Below are 20,080 nucleotides of genomic sequence, written 5' to 3' on the forward strand. Positions count from 1 at the left end.
GGCCATTAAACAAGCCATGTTAATGCTTGTTTTTAATCAAGCAAATCCTGCGGTATTTTGCGCATTTGCTTTGTTTTTGAGTTTTAATGATCCCATTTGTTTTTCTTCTAGAAGAAAATGTCTTGAATGGGATGTTTCTAAAGATCTCAGGCTATTAATGTTGCACGAAATAAACAATCTATAAATGTCTGAACGCTTCAGCATCTCTCACACGGCGTTCAGGTGACAGGGTCGTTTTCCCGGCCCTAGAGACGGAGACATTTCTCAGCCGCGTCAAGCACGAAACATTGCATCCGACAGATATCCGCCGCTGACAAACTAGCCAATCATGAAGCCTTCAGTTATGACATCATAAAACAAGCGGCATACAAGCGTGAAGCATATTGAGCCATCAATCCTGCAATCAAAGCATGAACTCATTTTTTGCGCCGAAGCTGCAAGCACTGCTGATGCTTGTTTAGAAGTGCCGTGTTACACTTATAATCACATTGTTAATTTTTAGAAGAAAATAAGAGTGATGTTTGATTTGCAATAATGTGTTATAAGTGGTTTCCAGAGCATTGCTAAGTGGAGTCAGCATAAATATGATCAGTAAGTCACGGCAACATATATTTGTCCATTACATTAACTCATTAAATTAAGTTACCTAAGGTTGAAATGATAGTTCAGCCAAAATAAATTATATTTAAAAATATAAGGCAGCAAATGAACTTGGTTTTCAGGCTGAGGTAGTTTTTAATTAATTAAAATTACATTTTTATTACAGTATAGTTCTTTTTTATGACTAATATGGTTACAGAATATTTTTTATTTTTAGTTTTATTTTATGCTGACTCAGTAACAACTACATGATCATTATTCTACAACAAAAACATAACATTTCTGATTAAAATATTTATTATAAATCAAAATATCGATTTGCAAAATATTTAATAATTAAAGAGCTTAAAGATGAAAATACATTGAGGTATATTTATACATTTACATAGTATAAATTTACAGTATAATATACTATATACTACATAGTATAGTATAATGAATTAACTATTTATTTTAAGTTGTTATATGTATACAATTGTTTAAGTCAGGTATTATTAAGTTGTTTACCATCTCAAAAAACTTATTTCCATATTTATTATTTTATTTTAGGTTGACACTAACAACTATATGATCATTATTCTACAACAAAAATATAAAAAAATAACAAAAAATGTATGATTAAAATATTTATTATAAATCAACAAAATATAGATTTATTCACAAAATATTTAACAATTAAACAGCTTAAAGATGAAAATACATTTCTGAGATGGTGAACAACTTTGCATGGTATAAATATAATATATACTACATAGTATAATATAATGAATTAACTTTATTTGTTTATTTATTTTAAGTCATTATGTTTATGCAATTAAGTCATTACATTGTTTACTATCTTACAAATTTATTTTCATATTTGTTATTTTATTTTATGTTAACACAGTAACAACTATAGGATCATTATTCTACAACAAAAATAAAAAATAAAACAAAAAATAAAAAATATATGATTAAAATATTTATTACAAATCAATAAAATATTGATTTATTCACAAAATATTTAACAATTAAGCAGTTTAAAGATGAAAATATATTTCTGAGATGGTGAACAACTTTGTATGGTATAAATATAATATATACTACATGGTATAGTATAATGAATTAACTGTATTTATTTAGGTCATTATGTTTATGCAGCTGTTTAAGTCATAAGACATTATTAAGTTATTTACAAATTTATTTCCATATTTGTTCTTTTATGTTGACACAGAAACAACTATATGATCATTATTTAACAACAAAAATATAAAATAAAACAAAATAAAAAATTTATGATTAAAATATTATAAATCAATAAAATTTTGATTTATACACAAAATATTTAACAATTAAACAGCTTAAAGATGAAAATCATTTTCTGATTTGGTGAATGCCTTTGCATAGTATAAATATAATATGTACTACATAGTATAGTATAAAAATTAACTTTATTTATTTATTTTAAGTCAATATGTTTATGCAGTTGCTTAAGTCATTAGGCATCAAGTTGTTTAATATCTTACAAATTTATTTCCATATTTGTTTAAGGTTATTTCTACCTAGAATAAATGGGTATTTAGTACAAATGTGAGTATTTATCCAAAAATATATACATAACATTTTTTACTTCACCTGTGAATACTTTTTTTCTCAGAAATAGGCCAAATTAAGGCATATTAAGACATTTATCATTATTCCACAACTGAATAAATACAAAAAAAGGTAACTGCAACTTTTTATCTCACAATTCAGGCTTTTTTTCTCGCAATTGAGTGTTTACATCTCGCAATTCTGACTTTTTTCTCAGAATTACGTTAAACTCACAACCATGAGCTGTAAATTCAGAACTGCATTATATAACGGCACAATTGCGAGAGAAAAAGTCTGATTCGCGAGATATGTCAGTAAAAATAAATAAATAAATACATTTTGTTCAAACCAATTATTAATCTGTCTAGTAACTAAATGAATGCTTACTAAACCAAGCAAGTCTGTGAGATTTTTTAACCAGTTGAAAAAGCCCTAACCTCAAGTCAACAATAGCAATCGTTTTAAGAAAGCAGTGCAAGGTGATTTAATTGTAGGGTTGCATCGATCCGATACTCTGGATCCGTATCGACGCCGATCCAAGCTTTTTGAATGGATCGGATATCGGTGATGCGTGACCGATCCAAATTCGATACCGTTACCAGAGTTTGATTGAATAAATAGCAAGAAATAATAGTCTACTGTAAAAACTATAACAATTCATACAAGAACACAATTATTTTAAAACATTGCCTTAAAAATAAAATACATTTAAAATACGTTGCGCTGCTAACACAAGAGTATGTGACGTGAATGTGAGAGGCGAGTTCAGAGTAAACTTTCACATGCAAAGTCTACCTCAGCGCGGTAAACATGTCCCTGATGTGGAAATATTTGACTCTTGATACAGCAGCTAGTAGCACTGCAAATATGTGACCCTGGACCACAAAACCAGTCATAAGGTTAAATTTTATTTTTATTATTTAAGATATATAAATTTTATTTTTATTATTTAAGATATATACATCATATGAAAGCTCAATAAATAAGCTTTCTATTGATGTATGGTTTGTTAGGACAGGACAATATTTGGCCGAGATACATCTATTTGAAAATCTGGAATCTGAGGGTGCAAAAAAATCTAAATACTGAGAAAATCACCTTTAAAGTCGTCCAAATTAAGTTCTTAACAATGCATATTACTAATCAAAAATTACATTTTGATAGGTTTACAGTAGGAATTTTACAAAAAATCTTAATGTAACATGATCTTTACTTAATTTCCTAATGATTTTTGAAGAAAAGAAAAGAAAAATCAATAATTTTGACCCATACAATGTATTTTTGGCTATTGCTACAAATATACCCCAGCGACTTAAGACTGGTTTTGTGGTCCAGGGTCACATATTTGCAAAGCCAAAGATTCAAGAGGTGGAAGTTTCGAATTACAACACCACAAATTTAATCAAGCGTCTTCAGAAGCATCACGCAAAAGAACACAAGGACTTCGCGATTGTTTAATACAGCAGTTGAATAAATAAGAAGTTATTATTAAATTACTTACATTGTCTGACTATAACACTATTGCCTGATTTTGCTCTATTTCGTCGTCAAAAGTAATCTGAAACAAGTCACACCTGAGCCGCTGCGTATCTCCATTCAAACACAGCGGAGTTTCGTTTATGCGTTTTTAAACGAATCTAGTGAAATGATTCAATTTTCCATTCAAACAGAGAGTCACTTGCTTTATTCCTGAACGAACCACCGTTTGAACGAATCAAATGAATGAAATGATTCAGTAATTAAATCAGTGTCTTGCCGCCATCTGCTGGCAGATCTGTTTATATCTGTAATATTTCTGTTGTCAAAATGTTATTTTTAAAACATTAATCTTAATATGAATTTATGAATTTGACTCATGCATGCATCTCTTTTTTCACCCTTTTTTATCCAGCAATGTGCAAGCAGATTTGGTATTTCTTGCTTTACCTAAAACAAATAAATCTTAATGACAAAGCGAATTGTATACATTCTTTAGTTTTGAAGGTAAAATACCCCCACTGATATAGGCCGATACTCAGAATTTTTGGTATCGGATCGGTTTTGAAAAAATGGTATCGTTGCATCCCTATTTAATTGTTAACTTGAGAATGAATGGCTATTATTAAAATAATCAGTATTTATTACAAATTCAGTGATACACCCAAGTGAACAACAGCCCTAGTCTTGCCAAACAGCACACACTTCCTAATCACTAGTGAAATAAATATGCTGACCTAAACACCAGTGCAACAAGGATGGATGTTCCTGAGCTTGCGGACGCATCATCCCATGCCACACGAGCAGGAATACTGCCACTCGGCTAAACGATATTCACAAAGCGGCTTCCAAATGGGAGTCCAACAGTAACTTAAAGGTTACAGCCTAATTAGACGAGGCTTCTGATTTCAAAGCCTCTCGGCTCATTAAAGCATCTCGGCCTCCCAACACCAGCTGCGGCCTCGCGGTCTACGTGGAAGCGGCACCGAGGGAGACACGCAATAGGATCGGATCCATCGCGGGGACATTCGGATCTACGACACGGCCTGTTTTGCTGCTCATTACGCTTCCTAAATGAGGCAGGGGATACAGTGGGAAATCAATGCTGATTGCAGATTTGATTGAATCAGATGTGTTTTGCTCTGGAATATTTCGGAAATTCATGCGGTTCCTAGGAAATTGCTGTAATGTTTTGAGGTCATGAAAGTAGCTAGTTGAAACTGTAACGAGACCCTTCAGGAATATTTTACTCAAGTTTTTGGTTAGCTGGTCTTTTTTTTTTTGTTTTGTTGAAGGTAAACAAATTTAGGTAACACTTTAGAATAGGTAACACCTATTAACTATTAATTACGACTTATTAGCATGCATATTACTAGAATATTGGCCATTTATTAGTACTAATTAAGCACATATTAATGCCTTATTCTACATGACCTTATTCTACATCCCTAATCCTACCCAATACCTAAACCTAACAACTACTTTACTAACTATTAATAAGCAGCAAATTAGGAATTTATTGAGGGAAAAGTCGTAGTTAATAGTTAATAGGTGTTACCTATTCTAAAGTGTTACCAAAATTTATAATCAATTCTGCTTTAGGTTTGCTGTTACTCTGCAAAAAATGCTTTTCTTAATTTTTTTTGTCTTTTTTTCCAGCCAAAATATAAAAAAAAATCTTAAATCAAGAAGAATTTTAAAGTAAAATTATTTATTTATTTATTTATTAATTTAATCAAAATTAAGTGCATTTTTTATTGAAACAAGCAAAATAATCTGCCAATGGGGTAAGAAAAATAATCTTGTTTTCTTTTCTTTTTTTTCCACTTACCTCATTGGCAGATTATTTTACTTGTTCTAAGCAAAAACTTATTTGGACATGTTTTTTTTTTTTCTGAAAAAAAAAAAAATATATATATATATATATATATATATATATATATATTTTTTTTTTACTTGTCTAGAAAATCCTCCTTAATTTAGGAATTGTCAGATATTTTGGCTGGAAACAAGACAACCAGTTTTTAGTTTTTACCATCTCTCCAAATGCATTTTTTATCCAATTTAACGCCTTAAAGAAATATCTTTTACCCAAACTACACATTTATGATACTTTAACTGGTAAATATTTGGCAAATGAGTGTTTTGAGGTCACCAAGTCACAATGAGATGCTTCAGAAATATTACTTGGTTTTCCTGTTTTTTTTTTTTTTATATTAATTACAAAAAATTAATAATCAAAATCAAATCTGCCTTATGTTTTGAAACTGTTGTGCTTTGCACATCTCTACATTGTTTTAATCCAATTTTACTTCTATTTAAATGTTCTTGTTTTGCATTATTGGCAAACAAACAGGTAAACCTTGACCCCAAACAACACATTTACAAAATTTTAACTGTTAAATTACTGGTTTAACTGGTCAAATTTGCTTTGTGTTTTTAAGTGTTATGCTTTGCACATTGCATACACTGCAAAAAACCTTTCTTACTTAGATTTTTTTGTCTTGTTTCCAGCTAAAATATCTAAAAATTCTTAAATCAAAAAGGAGAAAAAATTATTGTCTTGTTCTCAGAAAAAAAGAAGAAGTCAAAATTAAGTGAGTTTTTGCTTAGAACAAGCAAAATAATCTTATTTCAAGCAGAAAACAAGATTATTTTGCTTAGCCCATTGGCAGATTCTTCTTGATTTAAGACTTTTTAGATATTTTGGCTGGAAACAAGACAAAACAAATCTAAGAAAAGCATTTTCGCAGTGTATTGTTTGTCCATTTACATTTTTAGCCAATTTAACTTCTTAAAGAAATATCTTGTTTAGCATTATTGGCAAACGGATAACTAGTAACACATTTTTTTAAGCTTTAACTGGGAAATAACTGGTACATAAAAAAAAAAAAAATTATATATATATATATATATATATATATATATATATTAAAAAAAACTGGTTAAAAAAAAAAAAAAAAAAAAACGTAACGAGCGCCAGGAATATTTTGATTTAAGCTTTCCACATCTCATTAGTTTTCACTGTCTCTCCAATTATATTTTGATCAAATTTATGTTCTCACAGAAATCTTGCAATCTTTGACCCAAACTGCACTTTACTTTTGTCCAGAAAATTCTGAGAATTGTCTTGTTTGCCGGAGTCTAACAATGTAAATGGTCTCTTCTTGGAAAAAAAAATAAAAATAAAGAAACTCCCCAGATTGTTCAGTGGATGAAAGGAGTGTTTTTCCTGGAAAACCTTGATGTTGACTCTACAGACGTGGAATGTCCAGGTTCAATACAAGTTATTCCTCTAGCAACAGCATTTGGTGCATTCAAGTTCATTATCACAGGAAATAATTTACTTGATCCTACATTAAAAAGTCAGTCATAAACGCAATGGAAGTTCACGAGGTCTGCGCTCCGCTGAACTAACAATGAGCAATTACTCTTGCTCTCAACTGGAAAAGCTCTATACATTTCTAAAGAGGTTTACATACAGTCCACAAGAGAAAATAATAGTTGAATTTAGAAAAACTACCCTGTTCTTCATTCGTATTACTGTGTTGTTACCTGAATGATCCACAGCTGTGTTTTTTTGTTTAGTGATAGTTGTTCATAAGTCAGATCAACTGTCTGCTGTTCTCCAGAAAAATCCTTTAGGTCCCACAAATTCTTTGGTTTTCCAGCATTTTTGTGTATTTGAACCCTTTCCAACAATGACTGTGTGATTCTGAGATCCATCTTTTCACACTGAGGACAACTGAGAGACTCATATGCAACTATTACAGAAGGTTCAAACACTCACTGATGCTCCAGAAGGAAAAAACATGCATCAAGAGCTGGGGGTGAAAACTTTTTGAATTCGAATACGAGGTTAAAAAATTATTTTGTCTTCTGGAAAAAATGTAAGCATCTTTTGTAGCCTCTGAAGGGCAGTACTTAATGAAAAAAATATGATATTCAGGCAAAATAAGAAAAATGCACACATCTTTATTCTGTTCAAAAGTTTTCACCCCCAGCTCTTAATGCATGTTTTTTCCTTCTGGAGCATCAGAGAGCGTTTGAACCTTCTGTAATAGTTGCATATGAGTCCCTTAGTAGTCCTCAGTGTGAAAAGATGGATCTCAAAATCATACAGTCATTGTTGGATAGGGTTCAAATACACAAAAAATGCTGGAAAACCAACGAATTTGTGGGACCTAAAGGATTTTTCTGGAGAACAGCAGGCAGTTTTACTGTTCAGAACCAACAAGAGACTCATGAAAAACTATCACTAAACAAAAAAAAAAACACAGCTGTGGATCATTCAGGGAACAGCACAGTATTAAGAATCAAGGGGATGTAAACTTTTGAACAGGGTCATTTTTATAAATTCACCTATTATTTTCTCTTGTGGCCTATAACATCTTTCATGTGAAATATCTAATAGCTCAGTACTAAATAAACAATAACATGCATTTTGCATGAACCCTCTTGTTTTGGTAAAATAATGAACATTTTGCAGATTCTGAACTTTTGACCTCAACTGTATATTATGTTAAAGTTTTTAATGTTTATTGCTTTAAAAACACAATATTTTCTGCAGTAAAACATGATCACAAATGCTGTTGATAGATATTAACATTGCACTTTTTAAACTATAAATGATTTCTTTGATCTCTGTAAAGACTTCGAAGTTTAAAGACTGGATATAACATGATCTGTAAGCAACATTATACAAGTTTTTGATACAAAACTTATGCCTACAGGTTTATTTTATCAGTATCTTGGGTCTATAATTTAAAAATGAGTATTATAATGCTTATTGCTTAAAAAAACAAGTGCATGCACCAAGCATACAAGCTAGCGTGTTATTAAAAACAGCCCCGCAACCACTTGAAAGAATGTTGACACAGTAGCCAAGAGCCCCTCTGAGGTCTGTTTTTAATATCCCGATATTCCATAACAGATCCCGGCTCCACGCGGATCGCTATGTGAAAGAAACACACAGGAGAAGGCGCGCACACGCAGGTGCACTGCAGCATTAACCAGCAGCAGCTGACAGTGAGAGCAACGAGCGGCGCTAACCAGCTGCAGCTGACGCGAGCGGCTACCGAGCAGCTCAGGCCACTTCCTGTTTGGGAGTCACGAGTCCGAGCAGATACCGCATCGATGTGGACGCCTCCCCGCCCCCACGGCAGGGCAGAAGTGAAGTCACACGGACCAAATGCAGGCCGACGTGTCAGAGGCCCCGCTCAGGAATGAGAGGCTGCAGAACTCATCTAAGTCACTCCCCGGCAGCGGCTCGACGTTAAGCTCAAGTCAGCAGTTCATTGTTTGGTGAATGACCCGAGGGCATCGACACCCTGCCGAGCCGAACACATTCCCCCGCATGTTTGCTCTGGCGAGGGTGCGGCTCGCTGCGCTGGGAAAAAAACATACAACATGTCCGTCTCAAATCGACTGAGACACCTTAGAAAGAGTGACTGGGATATCAATCAACCTCAAAATGTAGTCTGACAAAACTGAATCTCAATCAAATCTGAAGTAGATAAAACACCCCACAAACGTTCAAAGTAATCATCTATTTAGAAAGATGTTTTTGTAATTATTTTATTTTTATTTTATTAATTTATAATTATAATACTTATTATTTATTCATAATATTTGTTAACTTTTATTACTATTATTTATTTGGAATTTTGTTTAAACAGCAATAAATAAATAAAATAAAAATAAATACAACTTTTTATAATATAATATACACACACACACATATATATATATACACATATATATATATATATATATATATAAATATTTAATTTAACTGAACTATAGACATAGTGCTAATACAATCTTTATAGATAAATATATATTGTTGTAGTAAATTAGTAGATTATTACAGAATTTAAAAAAACTGAAAGTGAAAATGCTTCATAATGCATTCTTGAATAAATAAATGCATACATGCATGCATGCATAAATTCATTCATCTAAATTATGCATAAATAAACAAACAACAATAAAAATTCAAAATCTACATGGATCATATTTTATTTGTAATATTCAACTGTGGCTAGTCAGGACAGAAACTCAAGATTACCATTACTTGTTGCTTTATTACACAATGGATAAATAAAATGGTAAAATAAAACAAATATATATATATATATATATCAAAATAATTAATTATTCTTGAAATCTTGAAAACTTGCGTCTATTGATCATGCAACACACATGTCACCAATGCAGCATATCCGTCAGAGTCAAACCCAGTCAAAACAGTTGATGTTGGCTATTCAGGCTCGGGTTCGAGTGTGTTCAGCTGACATGTGAGCTGATATTAGGACGTTTGTGCCTGGTCCGTCTCGCTGGCGGCTGCAGCCCATGCAAGTGGCTTGTCAAGCGCAGACATCATCACTCCAGAGCGAGAAACAACAACAACGGCCTATTCAGTGTCAGCCTCACCATCACATGACTCCGGCATTTGTATATTATCTAGGAAGACAAGAACGGCTCTCCTTTCCATCCCCCACAATTCACAGCACTTCCTGCCTCTCTGTCAATAGAGTCGACCAGCTGCAGCTCAACCGGCTTCTGACTAACTAGGTTAGAGAGGACAAATGCATCGGAGGACAAGGGACAGAGATGAGAAACGAATCTGAACTTGCAGTTTGCCATGAGAAACTAAAAAGTCAAGCAATCCCTAAAAATAAATAAAAACATAAAAAATACATTTAAAAAAATCATATCTGTATCTATATTTCTATATATCTATATCTACATATACACACACACATATATATATATATATATATATATATATATATATATATATATATATATATATATATATATATATATATCTATATCTACATATACACATATATATATATATATATATATATATATATATATATATATATAAAAATATATTTTATTCAAAATTAAACAAAACACAAATAAAAATAGAAAAAAAATACAATCTCAGCAGTATTTATGTGACAAAAACAATTGATAAATAAGGTGCATAAGATCAAATTAAATATTAATTCATCAAATATAATTCACTAACCTAAAAAAAAACCTATATACTAAAATAAAATTAAAAAGTAAATATACCTTATATACACATGGAGGGAAAATGTATATACAGGAACATTTTATTTATAATTAGTTTAATTTATTAAAATAGTCTGGTTTAAAAAAAACTGAACAAACTTAATTCGATTAAAAATAGCAATAAATATAAAAATTACAATCTGCACAACTAAATACTACAATAGCATTATAGTATATATCTGAAGTAATATTGTAAACTGTATAAATATAAATAAATTTAAAAAATATATTTTTAATAAAAGAAATATATAAAATAAACAACTATACATTATATCACAAATTATTACAAATAAAATAAAGCACAAATACACTGAAATATGAATTATAAAAATATATTATTATTGGTATTTACTATTTTGAAACATTTTAATGTATTTATTTAAAAAGTTATTATATAAAAACAAATTAGTTTAATATCATGATTTCATAAATATGAAAATATAAATTAATAAATGTACATAAAACACACATTACATATTATATTATAAATTAGGATAATGCATAAAATAAACAAAAAAGTAAGTAAGTATTGTACTTAACAGTAGTTAAATTATATAATAAAAATATCCTAAAAAATAAATATACAAAATAAAATGGTTTAAAAACTTTATTTTAAAAAATTTAATAAAATAAATATAGAAAAAATATTTTCATTTATAATTAAAATTATTAAAATAGTCTTTGGATTAAAAAAAATGGACATTATAGCATTAAAAATAGCATTAACTATGAAAATTACAATCTGCACAATTAAATACTACAAAAGCATTATTGTAATATATCTGAAGTAATATATATATATATATATATATATATATATATATATATATACACACACACACACACACACACACACACACACACACACACACACACACACACATATATATATATATATATATATATATATATATATATATATAGTACATTTCATTTAAAAAACAACAGTATTTATCTGGCACAAAAACTGTCGATTAAAGTGACAATTATTTATTCAATTACACAAAAATAAAAACAAAGCAATAAAACAGGAGGAAAAAACTCTGATGTGACTGGAAAAGATGAATTTGCATGCCTTAGTAGTGTAAGTTTGAACAAGTTACTCCTCAAAAGTGATTTAAAACTCATGGCCTTGAACATGACGTCATGCTGCGGTCAAGCAGGAAATTCGCTGTGCTGTACATCTATAAAAATGAAAAGCATAGTTGATAGCAGCGGACTCTGGGCCGGATCTCTTTGTGCTGGTCTGGACGGGACACGCAGCACAATGCGGCACACACCTGCATTTTCACAGGACAAACAGCAGAATCTCACGCCGCTGTGCAAATGCTGAGGGCAGCAGGATGGCGTCACAATGAAACGGTGAACGGTACAAATGAGCCCACTGACCACATTCATTATCAGCTAATGCAGAGCACATGGTTGATTGGAAAACAACTCGGCCTTTTGTGCATCTTCGCAAGGTCATCGCAGTCTGAGGAGCTCACGAGTCTGTGCAGCACCTCCGGCTGAGAGTCAATGAGACAATCTGATGACCCTCGACTCCCAGGGGCCAAACATGGCAGCTCAATGGGCCCCTGTGTTTGAGATTGAATTAATACTGCAAACGCAATCTTCAGGATGCATAGAGGTCAGAGGAACCAACAAAACACAACAGCACCCAACTCATGATTGCATTTTGTACAGTTTGCACAATACATCAAAAAGTGATGCTAAATACAATCCTATAGAGAGAGAGAGAGAGAGAGAGAGAGAGAGAGAGAGAGAGAGAGAGAGAGATGCATTTGATAGATATGCATTTGCTCTAAACTATTTAAATAAAATAATAAAAATGTAGATAAAATATTCAAGGGATGTTGTTTTCCAGTTTTTAATTAAATTAATGGAAAGAAGGATTAACAAATATTTGTTTAACAATTATTATTAAAATTTTTTTTTTTTTTTTTTTTTTGCACCAATACAAGAATTCCCTAAAACATTTTAGTTTCGTAAAATTTAGTTAAAATATTCAAGGTATATTTTTCAAATGGTTTTTCCATTAAATTAACAGAAAATGTAAAAATTAATCAATTATTTTGATTTATATGCACCAATATAACATTATTCATGAAAAAAACCCACAATTTTCAATAAAATATTTTGATTTAGTTCAACTTAGTTACAACATTCAAGGTATTTTTTTTATTTTATTTTTTTACATTAAATAAACAAAGGAATTATTAATAATTATTTATTTAACAATTATTATTTAATTTTTTTTTATATTGCCCAATATAAAAATACATGGGATAAGCTCTTTATGTTTTCAATAAAATATTTTGATTTAGTTTAATTTACTTTAATATTCAAGGTATATTTTTCAAATGTGTTTTCCATTAAACAAACAGAAGGATGATTAATAAATATTTATTTAAAAAATATTATTTAATTATTTTTACTTATATGCACCAACATAACAATATACAAGGGGGAAAATATTTTCAAATAAAGCGTTTAGATTTACTTCAATTTACTTACAATATTCAAGGTCTATTTTCCAAATATTTTACAATTAATATAACAATTATTATTTAATTATTTTCATTAATATGGCCCAATATAATATATATATTATATTGTAACATTCTAATGCAAAACAAAATGTCTTGTAAGTCGATAAATACTATGAATAAATCAGAGATCTGAATCAATTAATTAAAAAAATTAATCAGTGTTTTGAATCAGTTCATTAAAATGGACAAATTGAAAAGGCAAATTTTTAATTAAATAAACACAATGATTATTTATAATTATTGATTTAATAATTATTATTTATTATTATTTAATAGACTCATATTCATCAATATGACTTCTTATTAAAACTTTTAGTTCATCAGAATCAGTTCATCAAAATGGACAAGTTGAACGATTCAATGAAGAACTAAACTGTATATATATACTGCCCTATTAATGAATGAGAAAATAAATCACTAAATATTAAAAATATAAATTCTATAATATAATAATTTAAAAAGTATAAGTTATAAATATGTTCTTTAAATGTTAAACAATTTTTTGACAGGAAATCCATATGTCTGGGTGTAAATGCTCAAGAAAATACCAAGAAAAAAATATTTGTTTCGGTCTTTTCAAACTATGATATGAATCACACAAAGGCCACATAGCAACCACCCAGAAAACCTTAACAACAATACGACGTACAAAACACTTCGGTCAATTGTGCAAAGACGACAGACTCACAAATTGATCCTAACCGAAGGCGGTTGTTATTGCATTAGGCAGCCGTCATCTCTGACAGACCCAAACTGCCGTAATAGTAGAGATGCACCGATCTGGATTTTGGGGGCCGATCACCGATCACCGATCACCAAAAGCAGTATCTGCCGATCCCGATATTACCGATCACAGCGTCAAATCCATAAATTCTTCAATATTGTTGTCTCATGTACAAACATTGACATTGTATTATTAGTATAAAAAGTAGGAAATGAGAAAGTATCATGAATTGACCAGTTTTATTGCAGGCTGAGGCAAATTTCAATATTGAACACTCTCAAGACTCTCAGACAACTTGGACTCAGCTTACATAGAGTAAGTGTTGCTTACTATCTTAAACTGTCTTTTGGCAGTAATTATGTACAACACAACATTTCACTCTTTTAGAGCTGACACAATTTGTAAACTATGAACCTTAGTTTTTCTGTGGAAAAAGTTAAATCTAATAAAAGAGTTAAATCTTAAAATAAAAAAATGATTGTGCAAAACACACATGTGCACCATAATAAACATTTAACTCTCAGGAGGCTCTTTCTTAAAATCACAATTTAGAGTTTAGCAACAAGCTTTTTGTGGAAAAATAAAATAAATATGCCATACATATGCATATACACATACATATACATATACAGGGTGCAATTTGTGAAAAAAAAACAGAAGGGGGGGGATGCTTTTAGAAACTTTTTTTTCTCTCTCCATAGGGAGAGGTTGACCAAACTGTTACTGTAATCTGTTAACAACGCGCATTATACCCGTCTTTTTAGGCAAGAACCAGATAATGAGTGTCAGGTCATGCATTTTTTTTAATATGACAGAAGCTGTATTATGTGATCACAATTTAATAAAAACATTGTATTAATAGTAATGGTTTAATTTCAAACAACGAATACATTTTATAGAGAAGGTGAGCAAAGTATCAACGGAGCTTTTTGGAAACTCAGAATCAGTAAACCACTGCGTCGCAAAAAGATTCACTGTTTTGAAGCGCTCCAATCGGATCGCGAATCATTTGATTCAGTACGTTCAACTTCAAAGCGCGTATGGCGAATCATTTGATTTAGACGCCTTTAAAGCGCTTATTGCAAATAATTTGATTTAGATCGGGACGTAGGAGCGGCTTCGCGGGACGTTTTATCCCCACCGTGGATAAAAATAATTCAGCAGAGGCAGGGATGCATAGACCAGAGGGGAGGAAATCCCCTCACCGGCGACGTCATCTTCAGTGTTAATGCGTTGTAGAGACAGCCGCGCCCATTAGGAGACCCTAGTCTGAGAAGTGGGAATGCGTGCTCTGGCGGCTGTTTGTTGTTGTAAACGTCATCTGATCGGCCTGCTCTGATCTATTTTGAGAACTCCGATCAAAACCGATAGCGCCCCTATCGGTCGATTGCGATCGGATGCCGATCGATCGGTGCATCTCTACGTAATAGAGCGCAAGTCAATGGCAAATTACAGTAATTCACTACATCTTTGACTCAACTCTGAATAACAGAGAAGAGACGACACTAAAAACAGTTTTACGGGCTGTTGTTGCCAAAATAAATGCAACTTTTTCCCCGCAAAAACTAAAACCCGGAGCACGAACGACCGTGGGTTAATATGATTTCACGAGATTTGGCTTATTTAAACGCAGAAAGACAAACAATACAAGTTAAAGTACTGCAGTAAATCCTTTTAAACTGTCACATATCAGCTTTAGGCCTGCCATAAATGTTCAAATATCTAGTTTTATGCCTCTACAAGGAAGAAATGAGCTCACAGATCGACTCGTAACACTATCCTCTGATACTGACCTACATAGTGACCTTGCCTAATTTGCGCGATAAACGGCAGAGCGTTTGTAAGCTGTTGAAGATTTTTGTGTGTGTGTGAAGGACTGTGCCGCACATGAACGTAAGCAATGTCTTAAATCTATTATTCCTGTGAGAGATCGGACCTGCTCCAGTTTTACTGCACATTTGTCAATGTCAGCAGCGCAGCGTTTTCCTGCATTAAAACATGCGAGCTGCTGTATGGCCATCTGTGTTGGGAAACATTATGTGACCCAGATTACACCAAAGATCACTTTGTGATCACTGTAATCACAGTGTCATGGTTTACCGGAAGGAAATGATAGAGACACCAATGTTTAATAAATAATTCATGTTATTAATAATAATAATCGTTATTGCATTATGCATCATTTAAAAAATGGTGCTTGTCAATGCAATTCTGGCAGGGCTATTAAACGAAAACAAAACCATGATAAACATTTTAATGTTAAGTGCAATTAAATAAAGTATTTTTAAAAAATTAAACTGATTTTTTTTACAGCTAATTGCAAAGGCAACATTTAAAATTTTTCTAAACTAAAATTATAGTGATTAAAAACGATAACATTTTATAGTAAAATATGAACATGCAACTACTAATGTAGTGAAACTTGTTCCATTAAATGAACAGAAGTATGGATGATTAATAATTATTTATTAAAAAAAATATTATTCAGTCAGTTCATTATTTTTAATTATATGCACCGATATAACAATATACTGGGGGAAAATAAATATTTTTTAATTAAACATTTTGATTTATTTAAATTTAGTTACAATATTCAAGGTATATATTTAAAAAAAATTTAATAGTTTATAATATTTTTTTATATTTAATATTTTTTTTCAATAAATGAACGAGGGAAGGAAAATTGAGACTTTTTTTAATATGCACCAGTATATTATATATTATATATTATATATTATATATTATATATTATATATTATATATATATATATATATATATATATATATATATATATATATATATTAAAAACAGTAGATTCACATGCACCAATATGATTTTTTTAAAATATATTTTTCAGAAATTAAACTGAAATTGAATTAATCATCCATACTTCTGTGAGATTTTATTCCAGCTAATTACAAGGCAACATTTCAAAATTTTATTTAGTTTAACTTTATGTCTTAAAAAGGTCAACTAAAACGAATATTAAATCGTAAAAAAATTATAAAATTACAAACATATATAAAAAATAGCTAATGAAAATAACAAAAACATTAGAAATTTATTGAAACTACCTAAAATTAAAATATAAAAAAAACAAAATATCTTATACTAAAATATAATAGTGCAACTAGTTATGTAGCAAAAAATAAATAGTTTTAAAAAATATATTAGAAAAATAAAGATAAAAAACTTTTATGACTTTTATAAAATGGGTATGTATCTCATATATTTTTAGACTTTTTTTCAAAGATTTAAAGCACTGCTTTGAGATTATTTAAAAAGTTGCATCTTTAAATTATTTATTGCAGATTTGCCACATTATTACAGAAATCAGATTTCAACATTTTATTGCATGAAAAAAAAAATCATGTTTGCGATCTGAATCGGTTTGAGAATTCTTAAATGCCATTGTGCTACTGAAATTAGAAGTGCTCATATTAATGAAAACCAAATGACCGAAAAAATGACAATCATGTCCAAGTGCATTGTCCAGTTTATCTATTGAAGCACACAGCATGAGTTAACATCTGATGCTTTAATTATCGGTCACTGCGTGTATGTTATTGTTTGTTTTGCACATGGTCAAGGTTCTAAAAACAGCATCTGCGTTCACTGAAACCCACCGGCAGGCCGTATAAATGACGGACGTGGCATGGTAACGTTAGATGGAAAGATATAAAACTGTCTGGATAAGAGAGCAGCGCTGCCCTTTCGCTCTCTATAGGTCAGCTTTATTTGAAGTGTGCAGTATGCAGTGTGGCAGAGCTGACACATGCACTCTAATTTCAGAGTGCTGCACTAAGGCCAGCGTTTTGCCAGCAACACAAAAAGTATCCTCCAAAAATTTTGTTGACGTTCGCACGGTCAATTACCGGGCGCAGCGAGTTCCCATGCTTCATTTACATAATAATCACTGCCTAGAATTGATCTACAGTCAAAAACGGTGTTTATGCACACTAATCAATGTGAAATTACATACAAAACAAGCAATTCCAACTCTAAAAGTCATTAATATGCATGTAAATAGCTTAGGGGTTACACTTGCATTAAAAAAAAAAAACAACCGTCGGGTTTCTAGAAGTAAATATTCAATTCATTTTCTCCTTAGGGGATTAGATTTTTAACAATTATTTATAAACGGCTAAAGACAGACCTACTGTGAGCTACAAGGTTGTTAATCGATGGTATATGCTTTTGTTGAAGCCATTAGGCTTCAACTTATTTTTAAAAGACTTACATTTAACAGTGGAATTCGAAGTGGAAAACTACATTACCCATAATTCTGCAGAGAAATCTCCACCAATCAGAGAATCACGACAAGAAAATCATGGTAAAAATCCCATGAAGCCATGCAAATCACGTCCCCGTGCTCTCAAAGTACTTCAACATATCTTTTATACATATTTTTCCATCGTTTTTCAATTCGATCATGTCATTCCTAATGCTTCATGTTATTGTAGTTCCTTATTAAAGACATTAATAAGGAACTACATTACTTACATTAATAAAACTGAAAAATCTTTTTTGTCTTTTTGTCTGATTTTCAAATACGTTTTTGCTTTAAATCAAAGTTTGTAGAGTTGCATCCTGGCCTATAATGCTTATAAAGACATTTAAAAAACCTAATGGAAAAATGAATGGGGAAAATACTTAAAGTGGGGGAGAACCTATGCACTCTATTGGTTGAAAAAAAATACCAATTATTCCAGAATGTAATTCGCTATATTTCATTCTTATTGGCTAAGCAGTGTTTAAAGACGTAAAACGCATATAAAAGCACATCTGTGACTGCATTTTTATAGTAATGAGCCAAGTTGCTATTTTGGACTTATTGTTTTTTGGACTTATTGCTGTTGTCGCTGTTTAATTAAACCAAGAACAAGGCCATGAAATAGTGATTTTACCATAGATTAAAGGCATTCCGTTAAACATCATGCCTAAATAAATCTCTTAGTCATGAAAATGCTTTTTGATATATAAAACAAACTGTAATAACTAGCTAAATTGCAACATACATAGTGTTATACATAGAATTGCAATTACCGGATATTCTGGGATATTAAGTTGTCATGTTTTTGTCACTTCTAGTACTCTAAATTTTGATTGGATGAGCTGTGTTTGAAGACATAAAATGTATGCAACTGCAAATCTATAGTAATGAGCCAAGCGGCTAAGTTGGAACTATTATAATTATTGTTATTAATTGTAATTATTTATTAAAAATGAGTGTCTTTTATCAAATTGTGGTTGTCGCCATTCAATAAAACAAATTAAAAAAAGGCCATGAAATACAATTTTACCACAGTTAAAAGTACTCTGCCAAACATCATGCGTAAAAACATCCTCCAGCCATGAAAATTCTCTTTGATTTATGGTTCCAGCTCTAAAATTCACTGATATACTACACACTGAATGCAACAACTAGCTAAATATTACATATTTTTTGGAGGAAGATTTTGCAATCACTACTTTTTCTGGAATATAAAGTCACCATGTTTTTTTTTTTTTAATCGCTTCTAGTACTCTAAATTCTGATTGGCTAAGGTGTGTTTGAACCAAGTTGCCATGTTGGACTTATTATTATTGTTAAAAGCAATTAGATACTGAACACTGGTATCTTTTTTTCATACTGCTGTTGTTGCCATTCAATAAAACCAAGAAAAAAGGCCATGGAATAGAAATTTTACCATAGCTAAAACTATTCCGCTAAACATCACACGTAAAAACATCCTCTAGCCATAAAAATGATCTTTGATTAATGGTTCCAGATCTAAAATTCACTGATATACTGCACACTGAATGCAACAACTAGCTAAATTCAAAAATGTCAATATTTTTGGAGAAAGAATTACAATCACCAGCAATAATCGCTTCTAGTACCCTAAATTCTGATTGGCAAAGTGTGTTTGAACCAAGTTGCCATGTCGGCCATATTATTATTACTAAAAGTAATTACGTACTATACACTGGTATCTTTTTTCATACTGCAGTTGCTGCCATTTAACAAAACCAAGGAAAAGGCCATGAAATGGCGATTTTTCCATAGCTAAAGGCTTTCCGCCA

At 31.0% G+C, this 20,080-nt stretch overlaps 1 protein-coding gene across 8 annotated transcripts in view; it reads right to left on the reverse strand.

Annotated features, from left to right (window-relative positions):
* mbnl2 (muscleblind-like splicing regulator 2) overlaps positions 1-20,080 on the reverse strand; it is a 95,202-nt gene that overhangs the window by 55,792 nt on the left and 19,330 nt on the right. The gene's annotated exons all lie outside the window — the stretch shown is intronic.

This window comes from Garra rufa, chromosome 6, assembly GCF_049309525.1.
Source record: "Garra rufa chromosome 6, GarRuf1.0, whole genome shotgun sequence".
Taxonomy (NCBI): Eukaryota; Metazoa; Chordata; class Actinopteri; order Cypriniformes; family Cyprinidae; genus Garra; species Garra rufa.